The 19,436-nt window shown below is 45.6% G+C and overlaps 1 long non-coding RNA gene across 1 annotated transcript; it reads right to left on the bottom strand.

The window, feature by feature from the left end:
* Positions 1-11,424: 11,424 nt before the first annotated feature.
* LOC128404862 (uncharacterized) lies at positions 11,425-18,058 on the bottom strand. Its single transcript, XR_008328182.1, has 3 exons — positions 17,824-18,058; positions 12,996-14,052; positions 11,425-12,502 (listed from the first exon to the last, which is right to left on the bottom strand). It is a non-coding gene; the product is annotated as an uncharacterized LOC128404862 (long non-coding RNA).
* Positions 18,059-19,436: the final 1,378 nt, after the last annotated feature.

The following is a 19,436-nucleotide window of genomic DNA, read 5'->3' as shown; positions in this document are numbered from 1 at the left end:
GGACTGAAAGAAGCAAAGATCACCAGTGTCGAAGCAATCGTTCTTCAACATCTACTTCGTTGATTGGTCATGTTGTTCAGGTGCCTAATTATCGTCTTCTAAAGCAACTACTCTATTCTGAACTTAAAAATGGAAAGCGAAATATTGGTGGTCCACAAAAGAGGTTTAAAGACTCTCTCAAGGCAAATCCAAAGAAATGTTGTATAAACACCGGCAACTGGGAAACACTGGCCTGCGAGCGCTCCAGCTGGAGAACAGCCTTTACCAAAGGTGTCATGGGCTTTGAAGACACTCGAACTCAGGATGAAAGGGAGAAACGTGCTAAGAGGAAGGGATGCTTGGCAACCCCTCACTGTGATTAACTCCTGCCCAGAAACCTAGGTCCCCGCTATGGAAGGACATGTGGATCCAGAATTTGCCTCCACAGTCACTTATGGACTCACTGCTAAAACCCTGTTTTGGAAGACAATATTACTTGGCTACAATTAATTGCTAAAGAAAAAGATACTTGAAAGGCTGTGGGCAATGCTTGGGAGAACCCCAGATGCAAGGGATGTAACTAAGTAAGTTTTCCAGTGACTGGCCTGATGGTGGTGGGAGTTCTGATGCCCTTTCCTCTTCCTGGAAGAAATGGAGGCAGAATAACCCACGCAGACAATAAACAATGCAGGTTATGCAAAACTGGAAAACATGCCTGATGTGTACAATATATGCCAGATGCAGAATTCAGCATTTCCTGATGCAGAATTTGGGTTACCTTGGCACAGAATTTGTCCTTTCGAGCACAGAGCACTCCCAGTCTTGCATGAAGCTCCTGGCCCCATCCTGCTTTAAGTTATTTCGTTTCAGTGGTTTTAATCACAATCAACTCCTACCTTGGAATCTCCCGTGATTGTATTTTTGCCGCATCATGGGTCACCTTTGATCTGAAGAGTGTGCCACCCTCTGTCCCCCCCCCAAAAAAAAGCTTTGCCTCAGGCAGTAGTTAATTTTAAATGGATGCATTTAAAATAATTAACATCAGTTAACAATAATTTAGTATAATTAACATCAATTGAAAACTTTCCTATTCCAGCAGAGTTTTATGCGATTTAATTACCTGGCTGGGGTTTGCCTGCTCCCGATGTATTTAATTGCTGTGATTTATTTAATCTCCTCCTCTTACTTGCATTCTGCATTGCTGATGGTCCTTTTCTGGTTTTGAAGTTTTTATTGGCTCCCTTTGTGGCTGAAGGGTTTCAAATAAGCAAACAAAGAGTTATGGAGTTTGGCATCTCTGCCTGTTAGAAAAAGTCCTGGGGGCACCTTTAACAGAAGAATATTTCTTGTGGCATTTGTAGACTTTGTAAGTGACGGGCATTGCAGTCTTGCCCAAAACAACATGTGAAAGAAGCCATTGCCTCGTCCCATCAACCTTAAGCAGCAAAAACACCTGCTTCAGAGTCTTTCTCGATGTTGGAGTTGAGCTCGCCTTGCTTCAAATTAGGGCGAGATTTAGGTTTGATGAGGCCCTAAGCTACTGAAGGTAATGGGACGCTTTATATGTCCAGCTGTCCTTTGTCAACAACAAATCGTTGCTGATTTTTGTTGTTGAATATATGCTGTTATGTTAAAGCTATGGTTTTCCCACTAGTGATGTATGGAAGTGAGAGCTGGACCATAAAGAAGGCTGATCGCCAAAGAATTGATGCTTTTGAATTATGGTGCTGGAGGAGACTCTTGAGAGTCCCATGGACTGCAAGAAGATCAAATCTATCCATTCTTAAGGAAATCAGCCCTGAGTGCTCACTGGAAGGACAGATCGTGAAGCTGAGGCTCCAATACTCTGGCCACCTCATGAGAAGAGAAGACTCCCTGGAAAAGACCCTGATGTTGGGAAAGATGGAGGGCACAAGGAGAAGGGAACAACAGAGAACGAGATGGTTGGACAGTGTTCTTGAAGCTACCAGCATGAGTTTGACCAAACTGCAGGAGGCAGTGGAAGACAGGAGTGCCTGGCGTGCTCTGGTCCATGGGGTCACGAAGAGTCGGACACTAAACAACAGCATATGCTTTTATGGTAACTTATGAACCTAATAGGTATCTAAAGTTATTTGCATATAACAAAATAGGATAGGCACCCTATATATAGAAATGAGCAAACCAGTGATATTTTAGGGAGCAGGCAACCAGGCAGGGCCCATTACTTACATCATAGGAGTCTACATAACACAAAACACTGTTGTTGTATGTAGGTTTTATTTTGTTTTTTATCTTTCAGAAATGTGCATGCAGGGTTTTTTCCCTTTAAATTTTTTGGGGGGCCCCAAGAGAGTGGGGCCCTAAGCTATAGCTTGTTTAAATGTAAAGGGACCCCTGACCATTAGGTCCAGTCGTGTCCGACTCTGGGGTTGCGGCGCTCATCTCGCTTTATTGGCCAAGGGAGCTGGAGTACAGCTTCCGGGTCATGTGGCCAGCATGACTAAGCCGCTTCTGGCGAACCAGAGCAGTGCACAGAAATGCTGTTTACCTTCCCGCTGTTTACCTATTTATCTACTCGCACTTTGACATGCTTTCGAACTGCTAGGTTGGCAGGAGCTGGAACCGAACCCCCATCGCGGGGATTCGAACGGCCGACCTTCTGATCGGCAAGTCCTAGGCTCTGTGGCTTAACCCACAGCGCCACCCGCGTCCCCATAGCTTGTTTAGTTTATGTGTAAATCTGGCACTGCTTCAACTAATAATACCTTAAAACTCTGACAATCCAGCTACTGGGGAAAAGATTTTCCTTAAGGAAGGCATGAGCAGAACCATACTGATCACTTCAGAACTTAACATGAGTCTAGCCCATCTTCATGTTCTCTTCCAGACTCTTGTCTGCCGGTACGTTTCAATTGCTGCACAGGTGCCCAGTGTACCACTTTTTGCCCTATGGTGCCTGATGTGACTTATTCCATTTTTTAAGCTTGTGGGAAATTCTCTAAACTGGCCAACCTAAAAGCAGAGGGCATTTTACATGGGGCAAAAAGGAATGTTGTCTTACTTATTTACTTTGCCATACCTTTATTAGGCATTACAAATATAGGCCATCATAAAAATGTCCATGTATAAAATTTTAAAATATATACAAATAAACAGCCATGTAAAAATATGCAATAACGAGGATTTTCATCGTGGTTTCCTCCCGCTAAATAGTGCCATTCACCACTCTAAGAGATGCTATTGATAAAAACTCTTGCAAGCCATCCTTGCAGTTACTTCTGGGTTAATGTCAGACAGATAGAAACTGATATTTTCATTATGCCATGATGTTAGACTACCCAGAAAAGGGGATAGCACGTGTTTGTGTAGCTGGTTGTACAATGGACAGTAGAAAAGAATATGTTCTACTGTGCCTGGCACATTCAAAAAACATCTGCAATGTCTATCATTTCTGGGGATGCTTAAATATCTGCCCTTGACAAAAGCTGAGGGGGAAATATTCAGTTGGGCTAATGTAAAGGCCCTGCATTGGACTGCAATTATTAATTTTGAAATATAAGTGACCATGTTATCTATCGGATTTAAACCATAAAATTTGGGGCAGCAAATTTTATTTACAGTTGACTGAATGTTTTGTTTTTCAATGTCCCTTAATCTGATTTGAATATTATAATAAATATATTGAACACTTGAATTATACAAGAGTTCCAAGTCAATACCAATAGTTCTGATTTTGCTATGTAAGCATTAGAACTATCTGGATTTATAAGAGTTTGACATTATAAAATGTCAGAAATAAAGTCCATGCTTGTGTGCTCTGTACCCAGGCTGAACCTGTGACCGATCTCACTAAATTAAATCATACCTGACTTTAAGGATTTAAAAATAGACCAGGTGGAGGCTGAGCGCCCTCTGCTGCCCATTTGTTTAACATGCCTTTCTCTTAGCTTATAAATTGGAGCAGGCTGTAATTCTGCTGTCTCTTATCTATGTTAAATGTAGTGTTATAAGGGGGGGAAACCCCCTCTATCTCCCTTATGGGGTTTCTAGAGCCCCATATAGACTCCCTCAGGAAAGCTTCTATTGGTTGGAGAGAAGAAACAGAGGCCAAGAAAAGTATCTGGAAGCTAGACAGCTAATAAGCCTAATCTTTATGAATAGAAAATAAAAGGTAAACGGTAAAGGACTCCTGGACGGTTAAGTCCAGTCAAAGGCAACTTTGGGGTTGTGGCGCTCATTCCACTTTCAGGCCGAGGGAGCTGGTGTTTGTCCACAGACAGCTTTCCAGGTCATGTGGCCAGCATGACTAAATCACTACTGGTGCACAGAGGACCGTGACGAGTGCCAGAGCACACGAAAATGCCATTTACCTTCCCGCCGCAGTGGTACCTATTTATCTACTTGCACTGGCATGCTTTCGAACTGCTAGGTTGGCAGGAGCTGCGACAGGGCAACGGGAGCTCACCCCATTGCAGGGATTCGAACCGCCAACCTTCCAATCGGCAATAGGCTCCGTGGTTTAGACCACAGCGCCACCTGCACCCTAATAGAAAATAAGCTGTTGCAACAGGGACCCTACAGGGACCCTACACACAGAAGGGAGGAGAACCCAGAACAAAAGGAAACTAGAATTTTTATACCTTTTGATCCACTGTCTGATCTCCCCGCGGCCTGGCCTGCAAGAACATCAGTCATACATCAGAAATACGTCACAGAAAGGAGGGACATCGGATAGAGTTACAGGTAAGTTTCACAGGTTACAGGTAAGCCATTGACACCACCTCAGGTGTCCATGGGTTTTTATTTAGCATTTATACAACCCTTAAAACAGAGACAAAAGGAGAGTCAGGCATGGATGGGATTCAGTCTGTTGCCTCAAAAATGTCTTCCTGCCAGTTCCTGGTTTTTTTCTTTGCTTACATCCTAATATCGATAACATGCTAACAATTACTTGTTATTGTCTTTTGCAGGAACAAACAGTGGGGAACACATCTTAGGAATGTGAAAAGGAAGCATCAAAGGAGCGTCTCAAGAGAGTCCAAGACTTGGAGGTTTTTTTGTAGCTTAACAACGTATAGAATATATAGATTTAAATCATCACCTTATTCCTTGTCTAAATAATAAACTTCATTGTTTTACCTACAGTCAGTTCTTTGGCTTATATACATACAGTGGTACCTTGGTTCTCAAATGCCTTGGTACTCAAACAACTTGGAACCCAAACACTGCAAACCCAGAAATGTTCCGATTTGCAAATGTGCTCCGTTTTGAGTGTTATGCTTCCAATTTGAGTGTCACGCTGAGGTCTGTTTCTGCGGCTTTTTTTTGTTTTTGTGACTGTGTGGAACCCAGTTCAGCTACTGATTGATTGTGTGACTGCAGTGCATTGTTTATTGCTTTCATTTTATGGATCAACGGTCTTGTTAGATAGTAAAATTCATGTTAAATTGCTGTTTTAGGGGTTGTTTTTAAAAGTCTGGAACAGATTAATCCATTTTGCATTACTTTCTATAGGAAAGTGCGCCTTGGTTTTGGAACGTTTTGGTTTTGGAATGGATTTCCAGAATGGATTAAGTTTGCGAACCAGGATACCACTGTGCTATGAAGAGATGATGCAAGGGCATCATGCAATGTGTGTGTGGGAACACCACTTGACAACTTATGGAGTGGATTGACATTGTGAATTGGTGTTATTATCGACACAGTAGATGGCGTTGTGGAGCTACTCAGAGCGCTTTCGCCGCTTGTAAAAGGAAAAAAAACTGTTACCTTTTGCCAGATGAACTTAATACACCTGCTGCTTCTATAGTGAATGACACCAGTTCACAATGTCAATCCACTCCCTTCAGTGGATGGCGGGGGCTCATTCATAAGCTGTCAAGTGGTGTTTCCCCACACTCATTGCATGATGCCCTTCCGTGATTTACATAGTATGTATATATTAGTGTGTTTGAGCATATAAACTATGCAGACTTGGGTGCTTGTCTTGAGAAGAGCATGGAATAATTTTTTTGGGGGGAACATATATGCCTCACTCTTCAAGCCCCCCTCCCATGCTCTGAGTGGCTTACAAAGGTCAAAAGTAAGACAGCCCTTGTCTTCAGGTTTGCACTCTAAAAGGCGTGGCACAAAAGGAAAAGGGGTTGGGAGGGACGAGGGGGAGAGCAGTGCACCAGCTGAAGTTGGCAATGGACATTCTGAGCCACTGAGATCACCGAGAATGGCTGCTGTTAGATGACTGGATAGGAAGAAGAGGAGGAGGAGTTTGGATTTGATATCCCGCCTTTCACTCCCCTTCAGGAGTCTCAAAGCGGCTAACATTCTCCTTTCCCTTCCTTCCCCACAACAAACACTCTGTGAGGTGAGTGGGGCTGAGAGACTTCAAAGAAGTGACTGGCCCAAGGTCACCCAGCAGCTGCATGTGGAGGAGCGGAGACGCGAACCCAGTTCCCCAAATTACGAGACTACCGCTCTTAACCACTACACCACACTGGAGAGGACGGTGATGCAGCTGGTTTCTCGGAAAAGCGGATGGGAGCTCAGCTTCACTTTGTTCCCTCTGTTGCAGCTATATGTGGCTATATTTGGAAAGGTCATCTCAGTAAGTGATGAGGCAATGGTAGTTAACCACTAAAGGGAAAACACACAATTAACCTTGGTCAAATGTCAAACAATGAGTGAAAAATCTTATCATCTTATCTGTGCCAGCTCTGCCTTCTCTTAAGGCAAGCTCAGGGGAGTGGGAACACCTTTCAAATTGCCATTGTGGTCATTAAGAACCAGAGAAAAGCTGCTGGCTGGTGAGCATAGATGTGCTGCTTTAAATCTGAGCCATACCTTTTATTTTCAGATGCCAAGGAGCTGCTTCAAGGGCAGATTTAAGCTGGTTGATCCATGCTGGAGGCAAAGGCTTCATCCCTTCCAGGACCAGCAAAGTGAAGGCCTCTTGTGACATGTGCTGGGGCAGTGCCTCCTAAACCCCTGGTTGTTCCCCTCTAAGAAAACGTCGTTGCATAGATTTGGCCTGTTCTTCCCTGTCTTTTCCACATGACAAAAATGGCGCATTGCTGTTGATGGTGGGGAAATGTGTATTTTGAAATGGAGTATCTTCAGGCAGGGGAGAAGTTGATAAGGCATTTGTGTATTTGTTTTATGTATTTATTTTATCTGAAATATTTTCATTTTACCTTTCTGCCTGATGACAAACCTTCAAGGTGCCTGACAGTAACGGGGTAGGGGGTGGGGAAGAAGCACAAGGAATATAATAAGGGCAGTACAGGCTACAGTGCACAATGTCTTCATTTGTAGGCCTATTAAAGAATTTATTCTGCAGCCACAATTTGAAATCAGCTAAGTAAACACACGTCTATCAGGAGCTGCAGGTCAAAAAGACACTGGGATGGGGAAATAGTGGCCTTACAGATGTTGTTGGCAGTTGCCCAACAGTCCCAGCCAGAGTGGCCGAAGGTCAGAGGAGGACAGGAAGCTCACTTAAACTGGCCAATTTTGTTTTGAAAAATAAACATCCATAAACCTAATATATTTGCAGACTAGTGAAAAATCACCCCTCCATGGCTGCTCTGTTCTACAAAATAAAAATGTTTCATCTATGCACACTTCTTTTTTAAAGTATGTGAATAACATACTATGTAAGGTAAAGGTAAAGGGACCCCTGACCATTAGGTCCAGTCGTGGCCAACTCTGGGGTTGCGGCGCTCATCTCGCTTCCAGGTCATGTGGCCAGCATGACTAAGCCGCTTCTGGCGAACCAGAGCAGTGCATGGACACGGCGTTTACCTTCCCACCAGAGCGGTACCTATTTATCTACTTGCACTTCATGCTTTTATATGCCTGTTGTCTTTGTCCATGGAGTTTTCTTGGCAGGCATACTGGAGTGGCTTGCTGGTTCCTCCTCCAGGTGGATCACGTTTGGTCAAAACTCTCCACTATGACCTGTTCATCTTGGGTGCCCTGCTCGGCATAGTTCATAGCTTGAGTTCTTCAAGCCCCTTTGCCACGGCAAGGCAGTGATCCATGAAGACAGTGCCTGGCGTGCTCTGGTCCATGGGGTCACGAAGAGTCGGACACGACTAAACGACTAAACAACAACAACAACTTCATGCTTTTGAACTGCTAGGTTAGCAGGAGCAGGAACCAAGCAACAGGAGCTTACCCCGTCGCGGGGATTCGAACTGCCAGCCTTCTGATCGGCAAGTCCTAGGCTCTGTGCTTTAACCCACAGCGCCACCTGCGTCCCCAACATACTATGTAGCTCAGCCCTAATATAAATGATAGCGGCAGCCTTGATCCTCTTTCTCAGGAAAGCATCTCTGCAGAGCTGATTTGATTGAGGTTGCAATGAGACACATCTGGGTGTGTAAGCAAACACATACAGACAACAGCCTTCCTTACTCATTGGCTCTACTGCTGAGGTGTTATGGAATGTTCATAAAGATTGCAATGACCCACAAGTTTAAAAAACCTGGCAGCACATGAGATGAAGGGTTGTTTGTAAGAAGGGATGGCAGAGAAAGGAAGAAGCAGTATCAAGTGTTGTGTGTGGGCAAATCATTCTTTGACTCTTGTTTTTCTCTTTGCACAGTTCTGCACCTCTTTTCTTTGTGGGAAGATAAGATTTCATTTAGTTAGAACGGTTTTGATTACAGTGGTACCTCGGGTTACAGATGCTTCAGGTTACAGACTCCGCTAACCCAGAAATAGTACCTCGGGTTAAGAACTTTGCTTCAGGATGAGAACAGAAGTCCCCAAAAGAAAGCTTAGCCAAGTAAAATCTAAACTGAAAAATCAGAAAAATCCTAAGATGAAGATTTTAAGGATAATCACCAAAACAAAAAACAAAAAAACCACGTGACAACTGGAGCAGCCAAGAGAAAATGAAGGAATATGAAAGGGATAAATCAAGTTTTGTTTACTTTTCAAACTAACTAGCCCTGAGAGTGGCATCTAGCATCTGTAAGACTCTCTTAGGATGAGTGTGCCAAGATTTTGGGGAATAGCAAGTGCCGCAAATAGCAGCAGAAGCTGCAGCAACAGCAAAATGCACTCATCACGGGTCAGAGTATTTTACCTAATTTGAAGCTATGGGGGAACTGCAGAAGATGGGCACCAAAATATTGTTGAGGGTTTTTTTGTTCCTTGAGCTGTTTCTAAATCCATAAGGTCCCAAACATGCCCACATTTTAGGAAGAGAAAAACCACAAACAAATTGAAGGTGACTTTGCCAATTCCAGTGCGGAAAAGCAAAGAAGGCATTTGGAGGATGAAGCTGCTGATGGCAATGATAAGAAAGAGGTGGCTTGTCTTTGGCTCCTGTGGAGGAGGAAATGCAGAGCAACTGTTCAGGGACGTAGCAACTCCAGGACCCTGCGTGAAAGTGTATTATTTCTCTGAGGAAAGCTCTTCCTGGGTGAGCTTGGGCCAGTCACTGCCTCTTAGCCTAACCTACCTCACAGAGTTGTTGTGAGGATGAAATAATGAGGGGAACCATTATACCACCTGTGCAGAAAATTATGTAAAATATGGGAAATGGACCTCAAAAGGTAATGATGCAAACAGGGCAGGCAAAACAATCACCAGTACACAATGTGGCTGTGACTGCAATAACTCAATAACTCTCATTACAGTTTCACTGAAAAATTCATCCGCTGCAACCATGTTTTTGGATTTTAAAAACTGTTTTATTTTTGCTAAGCAACTTCTAGGAAAAGCTATTTAGTTCATAGCTCACACAGCATTGACTCTATAATATTAAACCTTGGATCATCTCCAGAGCTTCTGTTTTCAAGGTGATACTTTTAAAATAACGATTTAAAAACTAGATCTAACTAATTGCTTGTTTTGCCTTTAACATCTCACTTGTTGAAGGAAGGTAACTATCAAATACTCTTGACTTTTCAGAGGTGGCAACACACACAAATACAAACAAGTGATGTCTGAATGCTAGATCATAATGATAGTAACAATACAGATGCATTCTGAATTAATGGCATCTAGGTGAACATCTCTTGCTTCGCTGAAAAGAAAATTTATATTGTTCCATCTGCAGCTCTTTCTGCTAAGGCTCTTTTTGGTCACGATACAACCATCACACCACCTTCAGCTCATTGGACGAAAGGTAGGATATAAATGTAGTAACACATAAAATACAAACAAAGGTGACCAAGGGGCTTGTATTGAGCAATCCTGTTCATTCAATCATTTCTTTTTCAGAAGAGAAGAGAACTTGAAAAACCAATGTGGTCATCATCTGTGCTTCCAATCGAAGGAACTTCTGCCATCAGGGTGCCACTACAGAATACAGTGGTGCCCCGCAAGACGAACGCCTCGCAAAACGAATTTCCCTATGGGCTTGCTTCGCAAGAAGAAAGCCCATAGGGAAATCTCCGCCGGCCTTCAGAAGAGGTCCTGGACCTCTTCTGAAGGCCGGCGGGGGGCAAAAGTCTTTGCTCCCCCCCGCCTGCCTTCCCGGGACAGCGGAGAAGTCTCCGCTGTCCGGGGGCTTTTAAAATGCTGGCGGGCGGCAGCGAAGGCTGCGCTGCCGCCCGCCAGCATTTTAAAAGCCCCCGGACAGCGGAGACTTCTCCGCTGTCCCGGGGCGATCTGAAAATGCTGGCCGGCGGCAGCGAAGGCTGCGCTGCTGCCCGCCAGCATTTTAAAAGCCCCCGGACAGCGGAGACTTCTCCGCTGTCCCGGGGCGATCTGAAAATGCTGGCCGGCGGCAGCGAACGCTGCGCTGCCGCCCGCCAGCATTTTCAGATCGCCCCGGGACAGCGGAGACTTCTCCGCTGTCCCGGGAGCTTTTAAAATGCTGGCAGGCGGCAGCGAAGCGTTCGCTGCCGCCCGCCAGCATTTTCAGATCGCCCCGGGACAGCGGAGAAGTCCTTGCCCCCCCCCCAGCCTTCAGAAGAGGTCGGGGGACAGACTGTCCCCGGACCTGGTCTGAAGGCGGTTTCCCTAGGAACGCATTGATTGATTTTCAATGCATTCCTATGGGAAACCGTGCTTCGCAAGACGAAAAACTCGCAAGAAGAAAAAACTTGTGGAACGAATTAATTTTGTCTTGCGAGGCATCACTGTAGGTCCTATTCTGTGTTACCACAATGAGGTTCACCTGCTGGTAGGACAAACTAGTGTTTCTGGATCTCAGGCTAGAGAGGAAATCTCTATTGTGTTCCATCTGCGACTCTTTGTGCTAAGACTCTTTCAGGTTGCGGTGACTGAATCGTCAGAAGCCCTCTTCTGTGTCACCACGAGGCTCACCTGCAGGTAGAACACTCCTTCTGCTCCTGCTCCTCTTTCCTTCACACTTCCCAGAGTTCACTGTACCTGAAGTGAGAGTCACCTGCATTTGGGCTGTGCTGCTTTAGGTAAGTTCACATTCTACCACTCAGTGGTCTTTTCTCAAGACAATGTTTTTTGTACTGGTCTCTCCTTTTCCCCCATTTTCTTTTCTGCTGGTCTCTTCATAGGTATCTCCAAAGAGCTCCAAACCCTCAAATGAAGCCAGCTCCTCCAGCAGAGTCCCAGAAGTCATGGTGGTAAGAAAAGCTGTTTGTTTTTTTGAAATTCATTTTCTGTAGGATTGGTGGAAGGTGGCTGGGGAGAAACTAGCGACTCTAGATCGCAGACCAAGAATGGGACCCGCAGGACACAATGTCACCCTCAGATGGACAAACAAAAGGGTGAACAGTCTTCCTTCTTTCATACCAAGCTTAATGGCAGAGATTGAAGTCTGAATCTCATCTCTCTGTTGTGCCCCTCTAGATCAAAGGCTCATCCAGCTTCAAATAAAAATGGCAATCAAAATGGCATTCCATGACTGAAGGACATTTAGGTGAGGATGCCTTCCTAGGCTAGGGAGAAAGTCTCTTACTGTGTTCTGTCTGCAACACATTGTGCAAAGACTTTCAGGTTGCGGTGACTGAGTTTTCAGAAGAAGCCCTATTTTGTGTCACCAAAATGAGGCTCACCTGCAGGTAGGAGAAGACTTCTTCTTTTGTTCCAGCTCTTCTTTCCTTCAGGCTTCCCAGAGTTCACTGTACCTGAAGTGAGAGTCACCTGCATTTGGACTGTTCTGCTTTAGGTAAGTTCACATTCCACCACTCAGCGGTCTTTTTTTCCCAATAACATGTTTTTTGTATTGGTCTCTCCTTTTCCCCATTTTCTTTTCTGGTGGTCTCTTCACAGGTATCTCCAAAGAGTTCCCAGCACTCAGATGAAGCCAGCCCTTCCAGCTGAGTCCCAGAAGTCATGGTGGTAAGAAAAGGATCACCTGCAGGTAGAACCCTTCTTTTGTTCCAGCTCTTCTTTCTTTCAAGCTTCCCAGAGTATGCCTTGCTTGGCTAGGGAGAAAATCTCTATTGTGTTCCATCTGCAACTCATTGTGCTAAGACTCTTTCAGGTTGCAGTGACTGAGTTGTCAGAAGAGGCCCTATTCCATGTCACCACAATGAGGCTCACCTGAAGGTAGGGGAACACTTCTTTTGTTCCAGCTCTTCAAGTTTCCAAGAGTTCACAATACCTGATGTGAGAGTCACCTGCATTTCGACTGTTCTGCTTTAGGTAAGTTCACATTCCACCACTCAGTGGTCTTTTTCCCCAAGAACATCTTTTTTGTATCGGTCTCTCCTTTTCCCCGTTTTCTTTTCTGGTGGTCTCTTCACAGGTATCTCCAAAGAGCTCCCAACCCTCAAATGAAGCCAGCTCTTCCAGCTGCATCCCAGAAGTCATGGTGGTAAGAAAAGGTTCACCTGTAGGTAGGAGAACACTTCTTCTATTGTTCCATCTCTTCTTTCCTTCAGGCTTCCCAGAGTATGCCTTGTTTGGCTAGAGAGAAAATCTCTACTGTGTTCTGTCTGCAACTCATTGTGCCAAAACTCTTATCGGGTTGCGGTGACTGAGTTGTCAGAAGAGGCCCTATTCCATGTTACCACAAGGAGGCTCACCTGCAGGTGAGAGAACACTTCTTTTGTTCCAGCTCCTCTTTCCTTCAAGTTTTCAAGAGTTCACTGTACATCAAGTGAGTCACCTGCATTTGGGCTGTGCTGCCTTAGGTAAGTTCACATTCCACCACTCAGTGGTCTTTTTTCAAGACAATGTTTTTTGTATTGGTGTCTCCTTTTTCCCATTTTCTTTTCTGTTGCTCTCTCCACAGTTCTCTCCAAAGAGCTCTTCTTAACATCTTAAGGTTTTCTTTTTCCCTGTGAATGTTCTCTCAGGTTTTGCTTTTCCCCTTGTTGCATTGCTAAAAAAAAAGCAAAAGACACTGGTGGTTGGTACTCCTGGTTCCCAGGACGGAGTTCAAGCCCCTGCGGTGTCCATGCTTTCTTCCAATGCAACTGCTATCCCTCTCTGTCTCGCTATCCCTCTCTATCCCACATTGCCCAAATAACGACTGGCTCCCTTTTCCTTAAGCCAAAGTATTAGCATGGGAGGGGGGTGACTTCAGTGACTGAGCTTGAATTTTAACTCCACCATTGCACCAAAGGACCATTTCAAGCACCACGGCAATGTGCTGTTGCTGGGAAGATGCTCACTTGATGCATCACTGGTGTGTGTCTAGGTCGGCTGGATTCGGTGCCTACTTCCCCTCCTAGCGTTCCGACTCACTGGCGTGAGAAGTCTCTCTATGCATCTTGTCTGCCTGCATTCCAGACACTGCTGGAGGAGCAATTCTCCCTGCAAAGGTAACAGACAAGGTGACCTTATGGGGGAAACACGCTGTGGAGCTTGCTATGTAGGGTGGTGTTTATGTTTGTTTGTTTGTTTTTTAACAATTCATGATCAATTGCTTACCAATCTTCTGTCAGTAAATGGTGGATCATGAAGCAAGGAGAATTGGGAAGAGACCTTGGCAGATGCATCTTTGTTGACAACTTTGTGTGATGCAGGTGCAGATGCAACTTTGATGACAGGTGTTCTGGCAACTTAGAAAGTTCAGTGTCTATGTTTGCTTGCTTTCAGATTGGCAGGTACAACCAAACTATTGTGCAAGGAGGCCTCTGTTTCAAGGCTAAATTTGATGTGCTTTCTCATAACGGTGAGTCTGTTTTTGGAGGTCATGTGGCAAGCCTGCAAATTAAAAAGATATTTTTGAAATAAAAAGTGTCAACAGAGGGATTTCCAATGCAACCCTATGCTTATCTACTCTGGAGTAAACCCAAATTGGTTCAAAGGGACCTATTCCCAGCTAAGTGTATGTAGGATTGTAGCCTTTATGATGCATCAGACTTGGTCTACATCTGCTGAAGGGGACTTAAAAATTCTTGAGTAGATATAGGATGCAAAGATTTTTAATAAACTTGAGGCATGAGCCTCAAGTTAAGTGCAGTCATACCTCGGGTATGCTTCAGGCTGAGCGCTTTCGGGTTGCGCTCTGTGGCGACACAGAAATAACGAAATGTTCGCCACGGGCAGCACCCCCTTGGGACGCTAACTGCTCACTTCTGGCGGTGCCCCCGCAGGCGGCTAGCCCCACCCCCGGGTGCACAGCACCTCTGGAAACACGATAAATAGGTATTCCTATTTTTCTGTAGGGTGAGCCCAGTCCTGGACTTCGTACAAGGTCCACCCCCCCCCCGGATTCCTTTAACAGAATACCCTTAAGATTGGAGGGGCAGGTGATGGCCACACCTCCCCTCCTCCATCATAATATCAACCAGTGCCTAACCGTCAAACCTTACAAAGTTGTGACAATTACCGTATTTTTCGCTCTATAACACGCACCTGACCATAACACGCACATCGTTTTTAGAGGAGGAAAACAAGGGAAAAAACATTCTGAATGAAACAGTGGATGTATCATTTTTGTGCTTCATGCTGTGGCCACAGACTTGTGATCTGATGGTGAATTTGGGGTGACCCAATGCAAAGATCCTGAGGATCCATGTGGATCCATGCTTTTTAACCACATTTTAAGTGGGGAGGGAAGGAAAAACACAGAAGGGACAAGGAGCACGAGAGGGGTGTGCAGAGAAGCAGCTGGCTAAGAATGCAGGAGAGGGATTTAACGGGAGGGAGGAAAGGAAGGCAAAAGTTTCCCCCCACCCAAGCCAGCCAGCTCGCGCTCTTTCTCTCTCTCTTTCTCTCTCTCTCTCCCTTCTGCATGTTTTCAGCAGCACCGGAGCACAGAGACGACACTCTGCTTTCCCCTCTTCTTGCCTGGAGGGGAGGGGCTTTCCCTGCTCTTTGTTCCGTTTGAGCAAACACAGCAAGGAAACAGAGGAGGGTGGGCAGTAAGACCCTGAGGCAGAATGCAGGAAAGCAGCCGCTTCCTCTTTTCAGGTTTCCCTTCTCCGTGACGCGCGATTTGATTTTTGCCTGATTTTTTGGCTCCAGGGACCACACATTCGCTCAATAACACGCACAGACATTTCCCCTTCCTTTTTAGGAGAAAAAATCTGTGTGTTATAGAGGGGAAAATACGGTACTACAAGGTAGGCAAAAACCAAATGGCCCAATGTCAATTTGCCAAGTGGAAAAATTCCTACCAGGCCCCTCAAAGGCGACCAACCGAGGTCCATAGCAAGGCCAAATTTGAAACCTGAAAATAGGGAGGGAAAGAGATTGAGGAAATGAGTCAAGAGTGATGTTAAAGAGGGTTGCCGTCCAGAGGATGATTGGGAAGGAGGAGGAGAAGCCATCTTGTCTGTGGATCAGGAGACCCTAGCACCTGTGCGCCATGACTGCGCTGCCGCCCCCTAAGCATTGGAAGACTCTCTCGTGCAATGCGGGCATGATGCAGTGGAGGGCATGTTGCTCCAGGGCTTGGGTGCAGAAGACGTAGGCCAAGATGCCGAGCCGGAAAGCTGCACATCACTAAATAGAGAGAGCCTGGGACGTACCAGGCAGCTCCTCAGACTCATCATGGGTCTGAGACCCACTGGAAGCAGTGGCTGCAGTGTCAGGAATAAAATCAGGGGTAGACCCAGGGTCTGCATCTTGGCTCACGTCCTCAGGCCTAAACTGCTGCACACAAGGTATCCAATTCAGCAAAAAACTGGCGCATCGCCCATGGGTCTTTTGCCATACCTGCCAATGCTGGCTCCCGTGGCCCTACTGCCTGCCCTGCAAGTGAGGAACCCCTTCCTTACTGGGCTGACTGGGACCGGGTCCTGGTAGCTGGAGCACATTTCGACCCAGTGCCAGCAGCAGTGGATGCCTGGTTCTTCTTGGGAGCCATGAGACAACCCCAATCACAGTTCTAGAACTACCACAGAAAAAACCTGTTGCCCTGCTTGGTTCAGAACCAGATGCGCAGGCAAGCTTGGCTCAGAATTATTGACCAGGCAGTTACAATATGAACTGAAGCAATCTTCAAATGATTCGACTGCCAAATATCCTGAGTGCCTGTAACAGTGATTAGTGCTAGACCAAATTAAGCAATAAAAATTCTAAGTGATTTAACTAAGCTGAGGCGTTTTGATCCACTAAACTCTTCTTAAACACACCGCAGCCTGATAAAGTGAACCCACCCAAAGAACTCAAGTGATAAAATGAACGAGCTGTTGTATAGTTAACCTTCAATTAAGGTAAAGGTAAACGGACCCCTGACCATTAGGTCCAGTCATGACCGACTCTGGGGTTGCGGTGCTCATCTCGCTCTATAGGCTATGGGAACCTTCAATTACATTCTCTAAATCAGGTCTGAAGACCAAATGTGGTGCCCCATCCAACTTGAAACCATCCAGGGCACTGCTTGGCTTTGCAAGTGTGCCAGCAGTTTTCTTGCTGCACCACTAAAAGGATTCCTCTGTACTGAATGCAAAACACCCAAACAAAACAGCAACCCACTACGTGATTGGTGCTAACCACGTAAGCAAAGTAACCAGATTCAAATACAGAGGGACAGTGCAGTGAAGCGCAGACTTACATGTATTTGTTTCTTTTATTTTTATTTCAAATTTATTATTTATATTATTAATTATGCTTTAAAGCTTCACTTAGAATCAAAATTCTGGAAATCAATTTTAATTGTGTAAAAACAAAAAAGTGATATTTAATCAAAATTAAGTAAATAAATAAACCAGCACACAATTACTTATAATGGAAGCGGCTTACTAGGGGCCAATGCAGCAAGACATGACAATCCCGCACAGCGGCGCAAAATTTACCCCGAGCCAAAGCCTTAAGCACAAGAAAACCGAGCCAAAAAGCAGTTTTAACATGCCTGCTACTATTCCTGCAGCTGAATGCGACTACGTGTATAACAGACTCTGATGGGTCGCCCTCAGACCACGAGTGCGACCAAATGGCGGCCCACAGCCAAGCTTCGCAGACCTGTAGAATATAGGTCGTTTGCCCACTTCAAAAATGGCCGCCGTAACCGTTAACGGTAAACCGTAAACAGAGCTTGGTGGCCAAAAACAACACGGACGCCTCAGGAGAGCAGAAGCCGGTGGGCAAAGAAATAATAATAAATTATTTATACCTCGCCCAGAGCGGCTAACACTAATGGGTTAACTGTCAGGAAAGGAAGGGAAGCTCGCTGTGAGGAAGCCCTGCAGCCGGCTGCACAACACAGCAAAAGCCGGTGGGCGAAGAAAGGGTTAACTGTCAGGAAAGGAAATCAACTGCCCCCCCCCGCAATAAAGCTCCGTGAAAATAACCCACTTCGCTCTCCCAAAGCAAGCAAAGACCGACAGGCGCCCAGCAGGCAAAGCGAGCTCCGTGGACGAAGGTGGAAATGGAGCAATGGGACTGGATGGGATGCAGGGAAGGCGGGACATGCCGGCAGCACCACACACACACACACACACACACACACAAACACATTCTTAGGTCTGAGGAAAGGTCCCAGTGGCTGCGCAGAGCCACGAAGCAGCCCCTTCCTCACTCACTCACACAGCTGGGCAACCAAAGAGTAGGAGGGGGTGTAATGAGGGCTCCAATGAGCGGATCTCCCTCCCCTCGAAGCGGCAGAGCGGCTAAGGGCGCCCCCAGATCTGCTCTCCGCTGTAGCTCGGGGGTTGGGGCAGCAGCTGTACCCGCAGCGGCCGAGGGAGCCAAGCCCCAGCGAGAGAGACCGAGAAAGGCAGAAGCCGGCAGTTGGAGGAAGCTCTCCAGCTCGCGCCTCGGTTTAAATGGGGCCCGGCCACGCCCCCCAGCCAGCGGATTGGCCGGCAGGCGAAGGGCGGGGCCGGGAAGCGGAGTTCAGGGCAAGAGCTGCCAAGAGAAAAGAATAAACTCTTTAGGTTTGGCACGACTGCGGATGGGAAAGGGAAGAAATACCAGCTAAGGAAGAAGGGCTACAGAAACGGAGGGAATATGCTGAAAAGGCGAAATGAACAGAAAAACTCAGAGACAAAGACAATAGAGAATTTAAAAAAGACTGGGAACCATTACAGAAACAATGTAAAGAAAAGGACTCACGAGTAGGGTTTGATAAAACACTTGCAGTTAACAGAAATCAATATAAAAACTATAAAGATGATGTTAAAACGATAAGAGATAACAATAATATAGAGAATCCATATGAAGATAGAAGAAAGCAAGCAGGGGAAGTCAATATGGGGGGGAAACCAGAAGAGAATAAATATAAAAACTATATAAACTATAAAAATAAATATAAAAAATATAAAGGTGATGTTAAAATGATAAGAGATAACAATAACCTGTGAGAATCCATATGAAGATATAAGAAAGCAAGCAGGGGAAGTCAATATGGGGGGGGGGAAACAGAAGAGAAGAGTTAGGGCAGTCGGTGGGGAACTGGGGAAATGTCCACCTTTTATTTTGATGATTTGATATGTTGTAATATGATAAAATTGTAAAACTCAATAAAAACTTTTTTTAAAAAGAATGCCTAGAATCTTTCACCGCTTGGAGATTGTGGTGGCATGCAACAATATGCTCCGACAGACAAGGTCCTTATTTTCTGGCGCTTGTTCTGGCAAAGATACAGTGGTACCTCGGGTTATAGACGCTTCCAGTTGCAGACTCTGCAAACCCAGAAATAGTATCTTGGGTTAAGAACTTTGCTTCGGGATGAGGCCCCATTAGCTAAAGTGGTGCTTCAGGTTAAGAACAGTTTCAGGTTAAGAACGGACCTCTGGAATGAATTAAGTTCTGAACCTGAGGTACCACTGTACTGGGCTTCTGGGGAGATGTTAGGGGGGTTCCTTTCTCATGTCCCCTCAGTGTGCACACACATATCATACATGAACTAGAGTCCTTCAGGTTTCAGTTCCCTCTCTTTGGTCGTCAGAAGTTAAATCTAAATTCAACTAACACACCCATCTGCAGAGGGGCTTCAGTGAAAGTCCCTTTTTCAGTCCCTCACGGGGGGGGGCAGCCTTCTCTCTGCTGGTCAGTGATGGGAAAAGTCCATCTTCCTTGGCAGCAAGGCATGCAGGCCGCTTTGGAGCAGGCCTGAGGAACAGCTCCCTGCCTGCAGAACTAATTTCTGAGTAAACACACATCTCTTTGAAGGCCACCGGGGAGAATCTTGCAGCCAC

This window comes from Podarcis raffonei, chromosome 17 (genome assembly GCF_027172205.1).
Source record: "Podarcis raffonei isolate rPodRaf1 chromosome 17, rPodRaf1.pri, whole genome shotgun sequence".
NCBI classification, from domain to species: domain Eukaryota; kingdom Metazoa; phylum Chordata; class Lepidosauria; order Squamata; family Lacertidae; genus Podarcis; species Podarcis raffonei.
Note: the sequence above shows the minus strand (reverse complement) of the source record. Positions and strands in the feature narration are given on the sequence as shown.